Here is a 12664-nt window from a genome sequence, read left to right on the forward strand (position 1 = left end):
ACTCCAAATAATACGAAAATCAAAATGAAACTAAAATGAAATTAATCTTTATTAATCTTTAATTCCAATAACAGTCAACACTTGACGTTGACTTTGACTTTTGGAAAACACGGGGTGTTACAGTCTCCCCTCCTTTAGTGAATTTCGTCCCGAAATTAGGCCGAGAACCGTACATCGCCGTGTGATTTTACCAATTTGACGCTTCAGATCTATCTGAATAACTGCGGGTACTTGGCCTTCATGTCACTTTCGAGTTCCCAAGTGAACTCCGCGCCTCGTTTGCCTTCCCATCGTACTTTTACAATAGGAATGCGAGAGCGTCTGAGTTGCTTGGTCTGTCGGTCCATGATTTCGACAGGCTTTTCCACGAAGTGTAGCGTTTCGTTGACCTGAAGATCGTCGAGTGGTACTATTGCGTCGTGGTTGGCAACGCATTTTCGAAGGTTTGAAATATGGAAAGTCGGGTGGACATTGCTGAGTTCCTCCGGTAATTCGAGTTTGTAGGCAACCTTACCGATCCTTTCCAGAATCTTAAAAGGTCCAACAAATCGAGGCGCAAGTTTCCCTCTTTTGCCGAATCGGACTACTCCCTTCCAAGGCGATACCTTTAGGAGCACGTAGTCGCCAACTGCAAATTCGCGGGGCCTGCGTCGTTTATCGGCGTACATCTTTTGTCTGTCCCGTGCCTTCACCAAATTTTCCCTTATCTGGTGGATCTTGTCAGTCGTTTCTTGCAGAATCTCGGGCCCAGTCAATTGTGAATGACCGACCTCGTGCCAAACAATAGGCGAGCGACATCTCCTACCATACAAGGCTTCGAAAGGTGCCATTTCGACGCTGGAGTGATAGCTATTATTGTACGAAAATTCGACCAATGGTAGGTGTTTGCTCCAACTACCACCAAAATCGATAACACACGCACGGAGCATGTCTTCAATAGTACGAATCGTTCTTTCCGTCTGCCCGTCGGTTTGCGGGTGGAATGCGGTACTCAAATTCAGCGTCGTACCAAGAGCTGCTTGAAAAGTTTCCCACAATCTCGATGTAAACCGAGCATCGCGATCAGAAATGATGTCTCGAGGCGTACCATGATTCTTAATGATCTCGTCGGTGTAGATTTGGGCTAGCTTGGCCACCTTATAGTCTTCTCGTATTGGCAAAAAGTGGGCTGATTTGGTTAGACGGTCGACTATAACCCAAATACTGTCGTGACCTGATGGCGTGGTCGGAAGCTTAGTTATGAAATCCATAGCTATGCTTTCCCACTTCCATACGGGTATCGGCGGTTGTTCGAGTAAGCCTGAAGGTCTTTGGTGTTCAGCCTTGACTCTTGCACAAGTTAAACAGCTACCAACATATAGAGCAATATCCCTTTTCATCCCAGGCCACCAGTACTTGTAGCGAAGGTCCTGGTACATTTTATCCGCACCGGGATGAATGGAATATCGGGATTTGTGGGCTTCGTTCATGATGATCTTTCGCAAATCTGTCCTCCTCGGAACCCAGATTCGGTCCAGATAATAGAATATCCCGTTGGCTTTGCTCACGAGCTGAGTTCCATCGTGATAGATTCGTTCTTTCTTCAACGTACGCTCGTTAAAGCAAGCGTGTTGTGCTTCGCGGATGAGAGCTTCGAGGTTATACTGAGCCTGGATGTTTCGAACACCTATCACGTAATTCTTTCTGCTGAGAGCGTCTGCAACTACATTCGCCTTGCCTGGGTGATAACGGATCTCACAGTCGTAGTCGTTGAGAAGTTCTACCCATCGGCGTTGACGCATATTGAGTTCTCTCTGGTTAAAGATATGTTGTAGGCTCTTGTGATCGGTGAAGATCGTACACTTTGTACCATACAGGTAGTGTCGCCAGATCTTTAAGGCAAAGACAACTGCGCCTAGCTCGAGGTCATGGGTTGTATAGTTCTTCTCGTGGATTTTGAGCTGTCGAGATGCGTAAGCTATAACCTTGTCTCGTTGCATGAGAACACAACCAAGTCCAAGGTTTGAAGCATCACAATAGACAACGAAGTCATCGCTTCCGTCCGGCAGTGTAAGAACTGGTGCATGGCACAGCATGTGTTTGAGGGTTTGGAAAGCAGTCTCCTGCGCGGTTCCCCACACAAAAGGCTTGTCTTTATGAGTAAGGGAGGTAAGCGGTACAACAATCTTTGAGAATCCTTCGATGAATCGCCGGTAGTAACCAGCTAATCCGAGAAAAGAGCGAACTTCTGACGGATTCTTTGGCGTAACCCATCCCTTGACTGCCTCAATCTTTGCAGGATCAACGTGTATACCCCGACTATTCACAATGTGACCTAGAAATTGAACCTCCTCCAACCAGAACTCGCACTTGGAGAATTTGGCGTAGAGTTGGTTTCCCTGAAGCAACTCGAGAGCCAATCGCAAATGCTGCGCATGTTCGGCCCTCGATCTGGAATAGATCAGGACATCGTCGATGAATACAATGACGAAACGGTCTAAGAACGGTTTACACACGCGATTCATCAGATCCATAAAGACCGCGGGTGCGTTAGTCAAACCAAAAGGCATGACAACAAATTCGTAGTGGCCGTATCGGGTTCGAAAAGCGGTTTTGGGTATATCTTCCTCTTGAATCCGCAACTGATGGTAGCCTGAACGTAGATCAATCTTGGAGAAACACTGAGCACCTTGTAGTTGGTCAAACAGATCGTCGATTCTTGGTAAGGGGTATCGGTTCTTGATGGTCAGCTTGTTCAATTCCCGGTAATCGATGCACATTCGGAACGACCCGTCCTTCTTTTTGACGAAAAGGACTGGTGCGCCCCATGGAGAAGTGCTCGGGCGAATGAAGCCTTTTTCAAGTAACTCTTGGAGTTGGTTTGAGAGTTCTCGCATCTCAGATGGAGCGAGTCGATATGGAGCTTTGGCCACTGGGTTGGCTCCTGGAATAAGGTCGATTCGAAAGTCGATATCACGACTTGGAGGTAATCCAGGAAGTTCATCAGGGAACACCTGAGGAAATTCTCGGACAACGGGGACATCCTTGACTTCAACTTTCTTTTTCTTGTCCGTCTCTGCTACAACAATGTTGGCCAAAAAGGCTCGATATTCCTTGCGGAGATATTTGCGAGCTTGAAGACAGGACATGAGCTTGAGATCTTTAGCAGTAGTTTCACCATACACACATAGAATATCACCACTAGCTAGCACAAAACGAATCATCTTATCGGCACACACAACTTCAGCATGGTTTTCACGAAGAAAGTCCATGCCTACTATGACATCGAAACTTCCGAGTTGCATCGGGATAAGATTGATCGGGAATATATGATTGTTGAGCTCGAGAGTACAATCACGGAGCACAGAATTGACAGCAATGGTTCTTCCGGTAGCGATTTCTACTTCGAAGGGTGTCGAAAGATAAGAGCGCTTACGTCTAAGAAGCTTCTCAAATTCAAAGGACACAAAGCAGTTATCGGCTCCAGTATCAAACAAACATGATGCATATATACCATTCACAAGGAACGTACCATTGACCACGTTGTTATCAGCTTGAGCCTGGCGTGCGTTGATGTTGAAGGTTCTGGCGTGAGCGGCTTGTTGTTGAGGCTGTTGTTGTTGTTGTTGGGGTTGTTGGGCTTCTTGTTTCACCACCCTGTTCGGGCACCGGTTTGCGAAGTGGTTAGGGTCACCACATGCAAAGCAGGTCCGAATATTGTTTGCCGGGGCCTGTGCAGCTTGAGGAGCTTGAGGAGCAGGGAGTAGAGCCTGGTTGACAGCGGCTTGAGCTTGAGCTTGACGGGGACCATAGCGACAACTCGCAGTGAAATGCCCGTAGACGTTACAGTGAGCGCAGAATCGGCAAGCCACACCCACCGGGTGATGATAAGAACATGTAGCACAGAGTGGGTGGGGGCCGGTGTACGCACGCTTCGCCGGCGGCGCATTGATCACTGGCGCAGTGCGCTGTGGTTGTTGCTGTTGTGGCGGTACTGACTGAAGAGGAGTAGCATTGGTTGCGGCGGCGCAATTCTTGTTCTTCCTTCTTCTTCTCGAGGACTTGGAGGCTTGAGCAGTAGGGTTGTCGGTTGATGCGGTAGTAACTTGATGCAACGACTTGGATGGCTTATCCCAGACACCAGCCTTAACTCGCTTATCATTGATCTCAGCAGCGAGTAGGTAGGTTTCCTCGATTGATGCGGGCTTGGAGGCGTGAACAAAATCTGCGACACAATCCGGAAGAGCACGGATGTATTTCTGGATGGTCATGTCAGAAGTCTTGACCTGGTCGGGACATATGATACTCAATTGCTTGAAACGAGCAGTGAGACCAGCATTGTCTCCCTCCTTTTGCTTGATACTCCAGAACTCATCCTCCAACTTTTGGCGTTCGTGGGGAGGACAGAACTCGTCCATCATGATCGCTTTCAATTCCTTCCACGTTAGCTCGTATGCAGCGTCGTTCCCGCGCTTGTTCCTTTCTGCGGTCCACCAGTCCAAAGCTCGCGACTGGAAGACACCGGTAGCATTGAGAGTACGGAGGTGATCTGGGCATCCGCTTTGACGAAGGGTGACTTCTACCGAGTCAAACCAATGAAACAGAGCCGTAGGGCCATCTTCACCGGTAAACTCTTTTGGCCCACATGCCTTAAATTGTTTGAAGCTAAAAGTAGCTTTGTTGGAGTCTTTGGGCGTGAGGGTTCGGGATTCCTCAGATGACTTGCTTGCGTTTTCGAACACATCACTGACGGCTTTTGCCACGGTCTTAGAGATGATAGCAGCCAGACGTCGATCTCTTTTCTCTTGGCGGGTAAGACGCGAGCGTGATCTAGGTTGTCCAGATGACGACATGGTCTGCAATAGACATCGTCACAGGCTCAACACAACGAATTCGAGTCTCACACGTTCTTAGATCTCTAAAGCTTAGAATCACGTCGCATCTCTCGTCACGTAACACATATAATCACATAAGCACATAATCATAGAGGCACATAAGCACAGAAGCAATTAGGGCACATAAGCAATTAAGCAAATAGAGCACTTAATTTCCTAAACACGTACGAAATTTTATCACAGAGGTTGTCAGAAAACAGAAACCTATAACCACAAGTCGAGTGTCGTTCGTTTTGTGTATCGGATAGCATCACATTGTATCGTCTAACTTAGTCGTATAGCGTAGCATAGCACACTGGTTTCGTTTAGATCACATCAACAGGGATTTGAATCGAGATAAGATAGTAACAAAGGTCACGCAGATTGATAACAAATGGAGTAACCAACAAATCTTTAAAACACGTAAACAGGTAAATCACATAAAATCAACGAAGCAACACTCAAAATCGGAAAATGGATTGTCTGCTTTGACTAACCATGGCAATTTAACTATTCACAGTTGACTTGTCGTCACTTTCGACTCTAGGGGACATGTTCCTGCCTCGATTCTTGGGCATTATGCATGCGCATTCTAGGTCATACTCGTGAGTTCAGGTCGTTGGAGTCCGTCAATTGCCTTGGCGAGATAAAATAAAGTCGGAATAACTGCCAAGGTTAGGGTTTCACCCCTAGCTTAGCAAGTTCTTCCTTGTTTTAAGAAAATTTAGAGGAAAGTTTTCATCAATTTATGGGTTTCAGCCCCGAATTTGGTATAACTTTCTCCCGTTTTGTTGATAGAAATTAGCACAAAGTAATTGGCAAAAATTTGTAATCTAGGCAGGAATTTGCGGGTTTCACTCCTAATCCCGTCCAAATTACAAAATTTGGCTCGGAGTTCGGATGGAATGATAGAATAGAAGGAAACAACATAAAATAAGCACATAAACTTGGTCTCTTGGTTCCTAACTATAGTCTAGGTCTCTAAGACAGCGATCCGGACTAGATCGTGTCTAACCTAATTCCCTATAGTTATGGCTCTGATACCAATCTGTCACACCCCAACCGATGGCGGAATCATCGGGGCGCGGCACTGAGCGAAACAGATTGTCCAGAAGTTCCCACAACAACTATCATACAATTCAGTTATATAACACGTCCCATACCGTGTCCCAAATAATAACAAGTTATCATAGAAATCAACTAAACAATATGGGAACTGTTCCGACAACTCAAATCTTAATTATTACAGACCAAATGTAAATATTGTTTCAAGACTCCTAGACGGCTATCCGTAAATCTTACTGACTACAAGTGCCAGTGCAAGATCTACAGATAATTATGGCCCTGGAGCAGGTACGTGGACACTGTCCTAAGGTCACAGACTCCTAGAAGCTTATTATTGCCTCGCTTCCCTAGCACGCTAGTAGCTTAAACACCTGTCACATACGTTAAAATAAAAGTCAATACATATAATGTAAAGGTGAGTACACAAGTTTGATATAGCATATAGAGTTCGAATAGTTTACGCATAACCAAGCACGTACACAAGGGCAAACGATGCATGTAAATTATCGACATGGGACCATCGATACCAATGACTTCGAGTTGACTGTCTGAGACAGTTCGCAATACACGATTACCATCGTAATCCATGTAAGTAATTGTCCTTAGCAACCCCCGTGGGAACGGGTGCTGAGTCCAAACTATAGTACTACGTTGCTAAAGCAGGTAGATAGCACTCCACGTGTAAACATAATAAACAGCAATCATTTAGACAAGTAATACATGCAAGTAGGTTAGCGTTCAAATAGTTTGTGTTGTTTGTGAATTTGATAGATTACGTATGTAACACCCAAAAGTGCTGAAAGCAAAAAGGGATCGAGTATACTCACAGTGGTTGATCGTGGATTGAAGGGAGCACTGAGAATAGGTTAGCCTGAATAGTTCGATAACACAACGATGAGTAACGCGGAAAAAGTAAACAATGTACTTGGATCGAGTAGGCCATTCGATCGGACAGCAGTTCGATCGAGTGGGCTGTTCGATTGGTTTGAAAGTCCGTTCGAACATCCGTTCGATCGGCCGGCTGGCTCGATCGGCTGGTTCCTTCAAGTGGATTGTTTCTTCCTTTGATGTGAAGGATGTGTTTGTGTATGATGGTTTGTACTACCTTTCAAGTTGGTCGATCGAACAGCTGTTCGATCGGTTAGCCCAACCGATCGGTTAGCATTGCATTGTTTTCAAATATGTCACTCGATCGGCTGGCATGCTCGATCGGGTGACATTCCAATGTTTTGAAAAGTCTAAGTGTTTTGGAGTATAGTATCTCATGATTCGAGCAGTAATGATTACAATCGAGTGGCGTAGTCGATCGAACAGTACCTCATCAATACTACACTTCATGAGTTTGTGGGACTAAGTGCTAGTCGATCGGTTAGCCTAGCCGATCGGCTGGCATAGTCGTTCGGTTGGGCTGTTCGATCGAACAGCCTAGCCGTTCGGCCAGCTTCTCGATTTGGTTAACCTATCACTTAACACTTGGTTATTCCCGTTACTTGGTGATGTTTTAGAGATATTTTGACTACGAGTTGAACCACAAAGCTGAAGTCCCTACTTAGTCTACTGACTCGAGCAGGAATCACCCAAGCTCGGCCAGAGGCGGTTTGGAACTTAAGTTTAACGTTTAACCCGAAATCGGTATATCTCCCGGTAGAACCCGAATCTTGAACCATGTGTTTGTATAGATTGATTTGTAAATCGGTTCAAGTCTCGTTTTCACCTTTTTGAGTGTAAAAGAGTTGAAAGATAGATGAAAACCCATCTTCCAATCCTTTTCCACCGTGAAATGTTAAGATCTTTGGTAGATTTTAAGTTATTGATGTGGAAATCGGTTAGATCTAGCTTATTCATGGTTGAATGAAGTCAAGAACATGAAGTTCTTGATGAACACCAAGAACACCATGATGACATCACTCAAGAACACCTAGATCTTGGTGATTTCATGGATGAAATTCAGATTTTGAAAGATAGAAAGATGGAGAATCGATTAATGAACAAAAACGTACAAGGATTAGAGCGAAATACTTACCGGTTTGAGAGAAATCTGGGATTTAGTGAGAAGAAGAGGCTGGTCGGTCAGAGCTTTTCCAAAAGTGGAAAGGTTGACAAAGACAGCCCTATTTATAGGCTTCCAAAAGAGGAAAGGGTCAGCTGATCGAACAGCATTCTTGATCGAGCAGCTGTCCGATCGAACAGCCTGTTCGATCGGCTAGCCTGTTCGATCAGGTTGCCCTGTTCGATCGGCTAGCCTGTTCGATCAGGTTGCCCTGTTCGAACGGCTTGCCTAGTTTTGAGTGTTTCGCGACGATTTTCGATATTTCGAGTTCGATGAACGATGATTTGAGGATGATAGAATTCCTAATCAAATTACTTTTAGTCCTAACTACTATATCTAACATACAAGCATCCTTACAACCATTTCGGGTTCGATTTCCATTGAGTTTGATTCACCTTCGATTCTTGATTGATTTGATTGATTCACCACACACTTTAACATAAAGTAAACATGCACAAGTAACACATAAGGCACACACACACGTATAAAAGTACTAAAATCCCCACACTTGAGTTCGATGATTGATCCGATTAGCTTGATTAATGATTGACTAGCTTTATTGCATTGTTACTTCCTATCATTCACAGTCGGTCGTTGATTCACAGTTCGATTATCGGTCGATTAGTTTGATTATACAACACTTACTCCAAATAATACGAAAATCAAAATGAAACTAAAATGAAATTAATCTTTATTAATCTTTAATTCCAATAACAGTCAACACTTGACGTTGACTTTGACTTTTGGAAAACACGGGGTGTTACACGGTGATTCAGTGTATTAAGTGTGAGGCACCCTGAGGTGGTGCTTCTTGCGCCACGTTGGAGTTTTCGAATCAGCAAAGCAATAGCATTGCAGCCTTGGGGTCCTGTCATAGTATTTTTTTTATTTATTATTATTTTTTTAGAGTAAACTGCCATTTTGGTACTTGAGGTTTGGTCACTTTTGCCACTTTAGTCCAAAACTCAAACCTTTTGCATCTGGGTCCCTGTGGTTTCAGTTTTATTGCCATTTTGGTCCAAAAATGAAATCAGGTCATATTTGTCTTATGAAATCCTGCTATTTTGTCTTTTTCCTCAGGGGCAAAATGGTCATTATCTATTATGAAATTAAATAATCCTTTGACCAAACAAACGATTTGCTATTATTCCCAAATCACACCACTAACATTCAGAACATCAACCATGTCGAAGCAAGGTCTGCAACGGTGGCTGCAGGGATCAAAGTGGCCGAAACTTGAAACCCAGATCTGAACCATCCCGCCGACCACCTGAAACCTTCTTGTCATACTTGTTGTTTCCCCAAATCTGAAACCCTCTTACCGGAAATACGAGAGTTGAAGACGAAACATAGATCAATGTTCAACCCAGATCCTATCTCATCATCAGTTTCGAGTGTGTTGGTTTGAGTATTACTCAGATCTGATGGTCAACGATCATCTCCACCTCTCAACCGACGGGTTTTTCAAGGGCTTCGATGGTGGTTTTCAGGTGATGCGACGATGGTTTCAGGGGGTTCGACGTGGTTTGACAGTTTTGACGACAAGTGGCGGTGCTTCGACGGGGGGGGGGGGGGGGGGGCAGTGGTGGTGCGACGGCAGGTGTCGATGTTTTGTGACGTGGTGCGTGGTGCTGCGAGGGTAACGACGCAGCTTGTTTTGTGACTTAGTTTTGCTATTAAAAAATGGGTAACGACGCAGCTTGTTGCCTGTTTACCTTCTATCTCGAAGTAATTTCTTACTTTCAAAATTCACAATGTTGTTATGATACTTACAATAAAATAATTAATATATATTTTGTTTTTGATAATGTAATACTTGAAGAGGTATGACACAGATTTATTCTATAATACTCACAAGATCCTATTTGACCCGGCAAACCCGGGTTATACCCAATAGCAATTTTGCTACGCCTACAGGGCAACCATAGTACAACAAAAGGGATGTTTAGTTTCTCCAATAGAATTACCCATGGCTTTATAGCCTAGTGGTATCTTGGGGGTGAGATAAGACTTTGAACCAATAGGTCCTGGGTTCGATTCTCACAAGGGGGGTTTTCCCATATTTATTGGGTTTCCTCCTGAATTGGTGTATAGGCATTAGGCCTAGTGGAGATGGATATGATCGGGTGGTTCCGCTGGTGGCACGATGATACTCCAGTGGTCCGTCAGTAATCCAATTTTGCCATTCAAAAAAAAAAAGTTTCTCCAATAGAATTAATAACGTCACTATCAAAACAATTACACCTTTATATAGGCCTCACACTATATGACAGTGACATAACCCTAATTTTACTTTAACAATGTCTGTTTTGTGAACATTGAACAACATACAGAATATTTCAAGCTAGAAGTTGATCAGAGGTAGTATTGTAGAATCAATTCGATCATACCCTCCGCTTCTTTATTACTTATAACTAGCAATAAGACCCGCGCGCGTTGCGGCGCGGGTACATCGCAAACATTGAATGGATTAGTCCAAACATTATGTGATGTGTTAACCATATGAAAACGTGCATTTCGACATATCATAGAAAACATAACAGGTATAACAAAAAAACTGACATGTATAATCGAAAGAGATTAATTAGAACTTTTGGAAATAAAGAGAAAAAAAGAAACCACAATTTGACTCCACTCGGTTCAAAACAAAATTTGCGAAACATTCATATAATAAGCAAGGAAGCATATTATATTTGACCTCACTCATTTCCCAAAAAAAAAGTTTACGTTAAAAGTTGAAACATACACCAACTCGAATTTATACCAAAACATACATATAAGTATGGATGTAAAATGTTTTTTTTAACAAAAAAATATTATATTTGATCTGACTTATTTCTAGAAAAAAGTTTATGTCGAATAAAGAAAATCGAATTCATACCGACACGTACATAAAAATATGCACTTAAAAGTAGTTTTTAAGTAAAGGAAGTATAGGGGTAAATTTGAAACAAATTATTTTTAGTAAAAAATTTAATAGGCTAAACACGTGTGTAAAATCGTGCCAAGTAGCCCAATGCCACACCACCAACAACAGAAGAGCTCGTAAAAGAAAATACATAAAAAGAGTAAAATAACTCTGAACGAATAACATATGTAAATTCATTGAATCATGCACACCCGTTGCGGTATGTTAATGCGAAAAAATTAGACTGAAATGTAAAACTTAGAAAGAAAAAACTAAGTCAATTTAGGATTCGCACATTAGAATGAACTTGTCAAACGAAGAATAATAGACGTGTTGCAACTGGCCTGTCAAATAGGAAAAACAGACAAAAAACATTGAATCATACACACACGTTGCAGCGTGTTGACTCGCCAAATTTTGAACGAAACATAGAACAAAAAACTTGCAAAAGATGAAAAGTATATAGGATTAAAGTTGAAAATAAAAAAATGTTAGATGTTAAATTGTAAAACATGAAAGTCTTTGGGTTAAAAGTAAATCAATAAAAAAAAGTTAAAATGAAAAGCTTTAGATGTTAGATGAAAAATGAAAATGAAAAAAATGAAAGAAGAATTTTTTTGAAAATCACCCTATGCATATGGTATAACTAATAATGCAAGAAAAACTTGCTTATTTATAGTAGGGGTGTGCAATAACCGAACCGTTAACCGAAACCGAACCGAAAACCGACAAACCCGAACCGAAATTAACCGAAACCGAATTAACCGAAAGTCGGTTAACGGATATTTTTTTACCATCGGTTAACCGAAATTAACCGAACCGAACCGAACCGAATTATTTATTTTTTTATATATTTCTAACTTTTATGCCTCTATTTCATGTTTTATACTTTCATATCATGTAGTAATACCTCTATTTCATTTATTTATGCCTTCATTTCATTTATTTATACCTTCAATTCATTTATTTATACCTCCATTTTATTTATTTAAACATCTATTCATGCATTTATACCTCTATTTCATTTATTTGTACATCAATTTCATGTATTTATACATCTATTTCATGTATTTATACCTCCATTACATGTATTTCTAACCAAAAAAATTAGCCTTTGTTTGAATTGGTTATTAACCGAAAATTAACCGAACCGAACCGAACACCGACAAATTAACCGAATTAACCGAACCGATTAACCGATGACTTCGGTTACAGTTACGGATAATGCTAATAACCGAACCGAACCGAACCGTACACACCCCTAATTTATAGTATAAAAATATGAGAACATGTTTTTTACCTTTTTATATTTTATTTCCTAAAGTTTTTGTAATTGTAGATTGATTTTTTATACTTGTTATATTAATAGGTGTATACCTAATATATTAATAAGTTATGGTGTTTCTTTTATGTTATCTACGCTTACGAGGGCTTTTAGGACCTAAACGTCTTCCGCAATTTTTAGAACCAAGGGGTACCTTACATGTAACACCCCGAAAACGGGTTTGGTAATCAAACCACGTTAATACTACAGGACGGGTAAAATACAGTTAGTGGTAAAATTTACCCGGTAAATTTTAGAATTTAAATAAATAAATCTAATATTTGTCAAAAGGATGAGAAATACTTTGAGAAAGCAAAGTATATAAAAGGCCCGAGATTTAACGGGACTTAAAATAAAATGGGTTTAGAACAAGATAAATAACTAGGAAACAAATAACCTAGTACAAGTCTTGTAATTAAGTGAAAGAACAAAATACTCAAATTATAAACCAAACTAAAGTGGAG

The sequence above is a fragment of the Helianthus annuus genome, chromosome 1 (assembly GCF_002127325.2).
Source record: "Helianthus annuus cultivar XRQ/B chromosome 1, HanXRQr2.0-SUNRISE, whole genome shotgun sequence".
NCBI lineage: Eukaryota > Viridiplantae > Streptophyta > Magnoliopsida > Asterales > Asteraceae > Helianthus > Helianthus annuus.